The sequence below is a fragment of the Phalangium opilio genome, unplaced genomic scaffold, assembly GCF_054372755.1.
Source record: "Phalangium opilio isolate 3A_F unplaced genomic scaffold, DU_Popi_V2 ptg000390l_1, whole genome shotgun sequence".
Lineage (NCBI taxonomy): Eukaryota > Metazoa > Arthropoda > Arachnida > Opiliones > Phalangiidae > Phalangium > Phalangium opilio.
The window spans coordinates 1,620,001-1,625,000 of NW_028324234.1; the positions used below are offsets into that span (position 1 = coordinate 1,620,001).

Consider the following 5,000-nt stretch of genomic DNA (forward strand, 5'->3'; position numbering starts at 1 on the left):
TACACTAAAACACGACATACCCGCATTAGATAACCCATTTACTAAAATTCAATTAAAATGCTTGGATACAAGCCCGGCTAGCTCAGTCGGTAGAGCACGAGACTCTTGATCTTGGGGTCGTGGGTTCAAGCTCCACGTTGGGCGCTAAGCAACAATTTGGAACTTTTCCAATACACTAAAACTCTAGATTCTCGCAAAAGATTGTTCATTTAGTGGAATTCATTTAAATGCATGGTTACAAGCCCGGCTAGCTCAGTCGGTAGAGCACGAGACTCTTAATCTCGGGGTCGTGGGTTCGAGAACCACGTTGGGCGCTACGTGACGATTTTGAACTTTGCCAGTACACTTATACTCTAGATTCTCGAAGAAGAGATTCCATTTACTAAAATTCATTTCAATACATGGATACAAGCCCGGCTAGCTCAGTCGGTAGAGCACGAGACTCTTAATCTCGGGGTTGTGGGTTCGAGCCCCACGTTGGGCGCTAATCAACAATTTTGAACTTTGCCAATACACTAAAACTCTAGATTCTCGCAAAAGATTGTTCATTTACTGGAATTCATTTAAAGTGCATGGATACAAGCCCGGCTAGCTCAGTCGGTAGAGCACGAGACTCTTAATCTCGGGGTCGTGGGTTCGAGCCCCACGTTGGGCGCTAAACATTAATTTTGAGGTTTTCCCGTACACTAAAAGTCGAGATACCCGCAATAGATAACCCATTTACTGAAATTCAATTAAAATACATTTATGCAAGCCCGGCTAGCTCAGTCGGTAGAGCACGAGGCTCTTAATCTCGGGGTCGTGGGTTCGAGCCCCACGTTGGGCGCTAAACAACAATTTTGAGGTTTTTCCCTTACACTAAAACTAGTATACCCGCTATAGATAACCCATTTACTGAAATTCAATTAAAATGCTTGGATTCAAGCTCGACTTGCTCCGTCGGTAGAGCACGAGACTCTTAATCTCGGGGTCGTGGGTTCGAGCCCGAGTTTGGGCGCTAAGCAACAATTTTGAACTTTTCCAATACCCTAAAACTCTAGATTCTCGCAAAAGATTGTTCATTTACTGGAATTCATTTAAAATGCATGGATACAAGCCCGGCTAGCTCAGTCGGTAGAACACTAGACTCTTAATCTCGGGGTCGTGGGGTCGAGCGACACGTTGGGCGCTAAACAAATATTTTGAGGTTTTCCCGTACACTAAAACTAGATATACCTGCAATAGATAACCCATTTACTGAAATTCAATTAAAATGCTTGGATACAAGCCCGGCTTGCTCAGTCGGTAGAGCACGAGACTCTCAATCTCGTGGTCGTGGGTTCGAGCCCCACGTTGGGCGCTAACCAACAATTTTGAACTTTGCCAATACTCTAAAACTCTAGATTCTCGCAAAAGATTGTTCATTTAGTGGAATTCATTTAAATGCATGGATACAGGCCCGGGTAGCTCAGTCGGTAGAGCACGAGACTCTTAATCTCGGGGTCGTGGGTTCGAGCTCCACGTTGGGCGCTAATCAACAATTTTGGACTTTGCCAATACACTAAAACTCTAGATTCTCGCAAAAGATTGTTCATTTAGTGGAATTCATTTAAAATGCCTGGATACAAGCCCGGCTTGCTCAGTCGGTAGAGCACGAGACTCTTAATCTCGGGGTCGTGGGTTCGAGAACCACCTTGGGCGCCACGTGACAATTTTGAACTTTCCCAGTACACTTATACTCTAGATTCTCGAAGAAGAGATTCCATTTACTAAAATTCATTTAAGTACATGGATACAAGCCCGGCTAGCTCAGTCGGTAGAGCACGAGACTCTTAATCTCGGGGTCGTGGGTTCGAGCCCCACGTTGGGCGCTACGTGACGATTTTGAACTTTGCCAGTACACTTATACTCTAGATTCTCGAAGAAGAGATTCCATTTACTAAAATTCATTTCAATACATGGATACAAGCCCGGCTAGCTCAGTCGGTAGAGCACGAGACTCTTAATCTCGGGGTTGTGGGTTCGAGCCCCACGTTGGGCGCTAATCAACAATTTTGAACTTTGCCAATACACTAAAACTCTAGATTCTCGCAAAAGATTGTTCATTTACTGGAATTCATTTAAAGTGCATGGATACAAGCCCGGCTAGCTCAGTCGGTAGAGCACGAGACTCTTAATCTCGGGGTCGTGGGTTCGAGCCCCACGTTGGGCGCTAAACATTAATTTTGAGGTTTTCCCGTACACTAAAAGTCGAGATACCCGCAATAGATAACCCATTTACTGAAATTCAATTAAAATACATTTATGCAAGCCCGGCTAGCTCAGTCGGTAGAGCACGAGGCACTTAATCTCGGGGTCGTGGGTTCGAGCCCCACGTTGGGCGCTAAACAACGATTTTGAGGTTTTTCCCTTACACTAAAACTAGTATACCCGCTATAGATAACCCATTTACTGAAATTCAATTAAAATGCTTGGATACAAGCTCGACTTTCTCCGTCGGTAGAGCACGAGACTCTCAATCTCGGGGTCGTGGGTTCGAGCCCGAGTTTGGGCGCTAAGCAACAATTTTGAACTTTGCCAATACACTAAAACTCTAGATTCTCGCAAAAGATTGTTCATTTACTGGAATTCATTTAACGTGCATGGATACAAGCCCGGCTAGCTCAGTCGGTAGAACACGAGACTCTTAATCTCGGGGTCGTGGGGTCGAGCGACACGTTGGGCGCTAAACAAATATTTTGAGGTTTTCCCGTACACTAAAACTAGATATACCCGCAATAGATAACCAATTTACTGAAATTCAATTAAAATGCTTGGATACAAGCCCGGCTTGCTCAGTCGGTAGAGCACGAGACTCTTAATCTCGGGGTCGTGGGTTCGAGAACCACGTTGGGCGCTACGTGACAATTTTGAACTTTGCCAGTACACTTATACTCTAGATTCTCGAAGAAGAGATTCCATTTACTAAAATTCATTTAAATACATGGATACAAGCCCGGCTAGCTCAGTCGGTAGAGCACGAGACTCTTAATCTCGGGGTCGTGGGTTCGAGAACCACGTTGGGCGCTACGTGACAATTTTGAACTTTGCCAGTACACTTATACTCTAGATTCTCGAAGAAGAGATTCCATTTACTAAAATTCATTTAAATACATGGATACAAGCCCGGCTAGCTCAGTCGGTAGAGCACGAGACTCTTAATCTCGGGGTCGTGCGTTCGAGCCCCACGTTGGGCGCTAATCAACAATTTTGAACTTTGCCAATACACTAAAACTCTAGATTCTCGCAAAAGATTGTTCATTTACTGGAATTCATTTAAAGTGCATGGACACAAGCCCGGCTAGCTCAGTCGGTAGAGCACGAGACTCTTAATCTCGGGGTCGTGGGTTCGAGCACCACGTTGGGCGCTAAACATTAATTTTGAGGTTTTCCCGTACACTAAAAGTCGAGATACCCCCAATAGATAACCCATTTACTGAAATTCAATTAAAATACATTTATAAAAGCCCGGCTAGCTCAGTCGGTAGAGCACGAGGGTCTTAATCTCGGGGTCGTGGGTTCGAGCCCCACGTTGGGCGCTAAACAACAATTTTGAGGTTTTTCCCTTACACTAAAACTAGTATACCCGCAATAGATAACCCATTTACTGAAATTCAATTAAAATGCTTGGATACAAGCTCGACTTGCTCCGTCGGTAGAGCACGAGACTCTTAATCTCGGGGTCCTGGGTTCGAGCCCCACGTTGGGCGCTACGTGACAATTTTGAACTTTGCCAATACACTAAAACTCTAGATTCTCGCAAAAGATTGTTCATTTACTGGAATTCATTTAAAATGCATGGATACAAGCCCGGCTAGCTCAGCCGGTAGAGCACGAGACTCTTAATCTCGAGGTCCGTGGGTTCGAGCCCCACGTTCGGCGCTAATCAACAATTTTGAACTTTGCCAATACACTAAAACTCTAGATTCTCGCAAAAGATTGTTCATTTACTGGAATTCATTTAACGTGCATGGATACAAGCTCGGCTAGCTTTGTCGGTAGAGCACGAGACTCTTAATCTCGGGGTCCTGGGTTCGAGCCCCACGTTGGGCGCTACGTGACAATTTTGAACTTTGCCAGTACACTTATACTCTAGATTCTCGAAAAAGAGAGTCCATTTACTAAAATTCATTTAAATACATGGATACAAGCCCGGCTAGCTCAGTCGGTAGAGCACGAGACTCTTAATCTCGGGGTCGTGGGTTCAAGCCCCACGTTGGGCGCTACACAACAATTTTGAGGTTTTTCCCTTACACTAAAACTAGTATACCCGCATTTAAAATGCATGGATACAAGCCCGGCTAGCTCAGTCGGTAGAGCACGAGACTCTTAATCTCGGGGTCCTGGGTTCGAGTCCCACGTTGGGCGCTAATCAACAATTTTGAACTTTGCCAATACTCTAAAACTCTAGATTCTCGCAAAAGATTGTTCATTTAGTGGAATTCATTTAAAATGCTTGGATACAAGCCCGGCTTGCTCAGTCGGTAGAGCACGAGACTCTTAATCTCGGGGTCGTGGGTTCGAGCACCACGTTGGGCGCTAAACATTAATTTTGAGGTTTTCCCGTACACTAAAAGTCGAGATACCCGCAATAGATAACCCATTTACTGAAATTCAATTAAAATACATTTATACAAGCCCGGCTAGCTCAGTCGGTAGAGCACGAGGGTCTTAATCTCGGGGTCGTGGGTTCGAGCCCCACGTTGGGCGCTAAACAACAATTTTGAGGTTTTTCCCTTACACTAAAACTAGTATACCCGCAATAGATAACCCATTTACTGAAATTCAATTAAAATGCTTGGATACAAGCTCGACTTGCTCCGTCGGTAGAGCACGAGACTCTTAATCTCGGGGTCGTGGGTTCGAGCCCGAGTTTGGGCGCTAAGCAACAATTTTGAACTTTGCCAATACACTAAAACTCTAGATTCTCGCAAAAGATTGTTCATTTACTGGAATTCATTTAAAATGCATGGATACAAGCC

At 44.7% G+C, this 5,000-nt stretch overlaps 25 non-coding genes across 25 annotated transcripts in view; all 25 read left to right on the forward strand.

The window, feature by feature from the left end:
• Positions 1-71: 71 nt before the first annotated feature.
• TRNAK-CUU (transfer RNA lysine (anticodon CUU)) lies at positions 72-144 on the forward strand. The gene has a single exon. It is a non-coding gene; the product is annotated as a tRNA-Lys (tRNA).
• Positions 145-241: 97 nt separating this feature from the next.
• TRNAK-CUU (transfer RNA lysine (anticodon CUU)) lies at positions 242-314 on the forward strand. The gene has a single exon. It is a non-coding gene; the product is annotated as a tRNA-Lys (tRNA).
• A 97-nt stretch (positions 315-411) lies between these two features.
• On the forward strand, positions 412-484 carry TRNAK-CUU (transfer RNA lysine (anticodon CUU)). Its single transcript has one exon. It is a non-coding gene; the product is annotated as a tRNA-Lys (tRNA).
• Positions 485-582: 98 nt separating this feature from the next.
• On the forward strand, positions 583-655 carry TRNAK-CUU (transfer RNA lysine (anticodon CUU)). The gene has a single exon. It is a non-coding gene; the product is annotated as a tRNA-Lys (tRNA).
• Positions 656-753: 98 nt separating this feature from the next.
• On the forward strand, positions 754-826 carry TRNAK-CUU (transfer RNA lysine (anticodon CUU)). The gene has a single exon. It is a non-coding gene; the product is annotated as a tRNA-Lys (tRNA).
• Positions 827-1,266: 440 nt separating this feature from the next.
• On the forward strand, positions 1,267-1,339 carry TRNAE-CUC (transfer RNA glutamic acid (anticodon CUC)). Its single transcript has one exon. It is a non-coding gene; the product is annotated as a tRNA-Glu (tRNA).
• Positions 1,340-1,436: 97 nt separating this feature from the next.
• On the forward strand, positions 1,437-1,509 carry TRNAK-CUU (transfer RNA lysine (anticodon CUU)). Its single transcript has one exon. It is a non-coding gene; the product is annotated as a tRNA-Lys (tRNA).
• A 98-nt stretch (positions 1,510-1,607) lies between these two features.
• TRNAK-CUU (transfer RNA lysine (anticodon CUU)) lies at positions 1,608-1,680 on the forward strand. Its single transcript has one exon. It is a non-coding gene; the product is annotated as a tRNA-Lys (tRNA).
• A 97-nt stretch (positions 1,681-1,777) lies between these two features.
• TRNAK-CUU (transfer RNA lysine (anticodon CUU)) lies at positions 1,778-1,850 on the forward strand. Its single transcript has one exon. It is a non-coding gene; the product is annotated as a tRNA-Lys (tRNA).
• Positions 1,851-1,947: 97 nt separating this feature from the next.
• Positions 1,948-2,020, forward strand: TRNAK-CUU (transfer RNA lysine (anticodon CUU)). The gene has a single exon. It is a non-coding gene; the product is annotated as a tRNA-Lys (tRNA).
• Positions 2,021-2,118: 98 nt separating this feature from the next.
• On the forward strand, positions 2,119-2,191 carry TRNAK-CUU (transfer RNA lysine (anticodon CUU)). Its single transcript has one exon. It is a non-coding gene; the product is annotated as a tRNA-Lys (tRNA).
• A 98-nt stretch (positions 2,192-2,289) lies between these two features.
• On the forward strand, positions 2,290-2,362 carry TRNAK-CUU (transfer RNA lysine (anticodon CUU)). Its single transcript has one exon. It is a non-coding gene; the product is annotated as a tRNA-Lys (tRNA).
• Positions 2,363-2,802: 440 nt separating this feature from the next.
• Positions 2,803-2,875, forward strand: TRNAK-CUU (transfer RNA lysine (anticodon CUU)). Its single transcript has one exon. It is a non-coding gene; the product is annotated as a tRNA-Lys (tRNA).
• A 97-nt stretch (positions 2,876-2,972) lies between these two features.
• TRNAK-CUU (transfer RNA lysine (anticodon CUU)) lies at positions 2,973-3,045 on the forward strand. Its single transcript has one exon. It is a non-coding gene; the product is annotated as a tRNA-Lys (tRNA).
• A 97-nt stretch (positions 3,046-3,142) lies between these two features.
• Positions 3,143-3,215, forward strand: TRNAK-CUU (transfer RNA lysine (anticodon CUU)). The gene has a single exon. It is a non-coding gene; the product is annotated as a tRNA-Lys (tRNA).
• A 98-nt stretch (positions 3,216-3,313) lies between these two features.
• Positions 3,314-3,386, forward strand: TRNAK-CUU (transfer RNA lysine (anticodon CUU)). Its single transcript has one exon. It is a non-coding gene; the product is annotated as a tRNA-Lys (tRNA).
• A 98-nt stretch (positions 3,387-3,484) lies between these two features.
• TRNAK-CUU (transfer RNA lysine (anticodon CUU)) lies at positions 3,485-3,557 on the forward strand. The gene has a single exon. It is a non-coding gene; the product is annotated as a tRNA-Lys (tRNA).
• A 98-nt stretch (positions 3,558-3,655) lies between these two features.
• On the forward strand, positions 3,656-3,728 carry TRNAK-CUU (transfer RNA lysine (anticodon CUU)). The gene has a single exon. It is a non-coding gene; the product is annotated as a tRNA-Lys (tRNA).
• Positions 3,729-3,826: 98 nt separating this feature from the next.
• Positions 3,827-3,900, forward strand: TRNAK-CUU (transfer RNA lysine (anticodon CUU)). Its single transcript has one exon. It is a non-coding gene; the product is annotated as a tRNA-Lys (tRNA).
• A 98-nt stretch (positions 3,901-3,998) lies between these two features.
• Positions 3,999-4,071, forward strand: TRNAK-CUU (transfer RNA lysine (anticodon CUU)). Its single transcript has one exon. It is a non-coding gene; the product is annotated as a tRNA-Lys (tRNA).
• A 97-nt stretch (positions 4,072-4,168) lies between these two features.
• TRNAK-CUU (transfer RNA lysine (anticodon CUU)) lies at positions 4,169-4,241 on the forward strand. The gene has a single exon. It is a non-coding gene; the product is annotated as a tRNA-Lys (tRNA).
• Positions 4,242-4,313: 72 nt separating this feature from the next.
• TRNAK-CUU (transfer RNA lysine (anticodon CUU)) lies at positions 4,314-4,386 on the forward strand. The gene has a single exon. It is a non-coding gene; the product is annotated as a tRNA-Lys (tRNA).
• Positions 4,387-4,484: 98 nt separating this feature from the next.
• On the forward strand, positions 4,485-4,557 carry TRNAK-CUU (transfer RNA lysine (anticodon CUU)). Its single transcript has one exon. It is a non-coding gene; the product is annotated as a tRNA-Lys (tRNA).
• A 98-nt stretch (positions 4,558-4,655) lies between these two features.
• TRNAK-CUU (transfer RNA lysine (anticodon CUU)) lies at positions 4,656-4,728 on the forward strand. Its single transcript has one exon. It is a non-coding gene; the product is annotated as a tRNA-Lys (tRNA).
• A 269-nt stretch (positions 4,729-4,997) lies between these two features.
• TRNAK-CUU (transfer RNA lysine (anticodon CUU)) overlaps positions 4,998-5,000 on the forward strand; it is a 74-nt gene continuing 71 nt past the window's right edge. Inside the window, exon 1 of the tRNA in view lies at positions 4,998-5,000. This exon is cut by the window's right edge and continues 71 nt beyond it. This is a non-coding gene — a tRNA (tRNA-Lys).